The sequence below is a fragment of the Chelonoidis abingdonii genome, chromosome 1, assembly GCF_003597395.2.
Source record: "Chelonoidis abingdonii isolate Lonesome George chromosome 1, CheloAbing_2.0, whole genome shotgun sequence".
Classification (NCBI taxonomy): Eukaryota; Metazoa; Chordata; order Testudines; family Testudinidae; genus Chelonoidis; species Chelonoidis abingdonii.
The window spans coordinates 96,124,590-96,126,360 of NC_133769.1; positions in this window are offsets into that span (position 1 = coordinate 96,124,590).

Consider the following 1,771-nt stretch of genomic DNA (forward strand, 5'->3'; position numbering starts at 1 on the left):
GTCTTAAGAGTCACTGTTAGATCTTCCTTTTATCCTTGTGCCATAAAGAAAATGGAGCAAGTCGAGTTGTTATGAGTACAGACCCACTCTCTGTCCTCACACTGTCTAGGGGGAGAGAACATGAGTTCTGTGTAGGACCCATATAAACAGTGCAATTCCTTTGTTGACTTTGTTACTGGCCAGAAAATATTCCCAGAGCAATAGTAGTCTTCCCCAGCACACATCACTCACTGGAGTTTTAAGGAGTCAAAAGTTGGCACTAGCTTCCTTTCACTCTTCACTAGGTAGACACTGGGAGTTGGAGCAGCCAGCTGGAGGACAGCAGTGAGAGTGGCCCTGTCCATCCTAACAGCTCCTGCTGCAAGTTCAAAGAAGGGCTTAGGCTTTTCTCCTTCCCATTAGACAGAAGGCTCAGTCTATGCTACTGAGCCAGCCAACCCAGGTGCAAGCACCAGCTAGCTGCAGTCACACTTTTGCCAAGAGCTTCTTATTTTTCCTCCTCTCCTTGCATGGCTTTTGTAGCAGTGCAAACCAAGCTACTAGCATCAAGCGCTCCACTGCAAACATGGAGGGTGACCAGACATCCCGATAAAATCGGGACCATCCCAATATTTAGGTGTTTGGCCCATGTCCCGACCGATCTTTGGTCAGGACGCAATTTGTCCCAATGTTTTGCTCCGCCGGCAACACTCGGTTGTTTTTTGTTAAACCAACGGCAGCACTCGGCTTTCTTTTTTTTGGCTCCACTGGCGCTGCCCCCCGCCCTCTGTCCCAATATTTTCTTCCTCTCATCTGGTCACCCTACAAACATGTCACAGGGACCTGGGTAAGACAGTGTGCTAGTTTGATGGCAGGTAGGCCCTTAGCCACATTCAGTACCTAAGCTAAAGCTCACTCCAGCCAAAGCTCTCAGTCAAGTTACAGAAGACAGATGCAGCTCTACACGTTCTACAGCTTGGAGTGTTGGAACAGGGTTCCCTGACAGCTGTAGCATAAAGGCAGCAATTCTCAGCCTTGTGTCTGAGGGCAGGCTTGGGACAATCACACTCATCTTCAGCAGAAGCAGTTTTGACTGCTTTTTCTCCAGCTACCTACCCCCCTTGAAGCTATCCCACATTTGGTGCCGCTCTTTCTGCGAAGCAAGCATCAGATGCACGAGACAAGCTATACAAGTGCAGGTGAATGTGGAAGAAAGGTATTTTGATCCCAAGGATTTAACCTGCACCCAGAAGCTGGAACAGCTGACCACTATCACAATTGGGCAGCAGGGGAAGAACTGAGGATCTTCCACTTTTGCTCCTTAACTAATAAAAGGATCAGTGCTATTTGTGGGACCAGGGCAAACAAGCCCTTGAGAACAGCTGTTTATAGAAGAGCTGCAGGAATACTGCATTAGCAGAGAACTCCCACAGCCCGTTAGTGGTGCTGGGCATGGCACAAGAAAGGGTTAGTGTGTTAGTTTGAGTTAGCTGGGACATTAGTTACAGCAAAGGCAGAGATGGCAAAAGGCAGCCCCCCTTCCCCTCCCAGCCTAAGGGATAGGCTATAACCACAGCCAGAGGTGCAAGTGGAGTGGGATTTTTAACTAAAGGCCATTTTCCCCACTCTAGTTCTACAGCCCAGCTAAGCAGTGCTCTGGGGGAGGGACCATGCACTGATCACAAAGCCACAAAAACAATCCCACAACCAGTTATGTTTTTCGCTATTCACATCCTATCCATTCCACGGCACACTGGTGGTTACACGCAACCACTGAACTGATACACAGGCC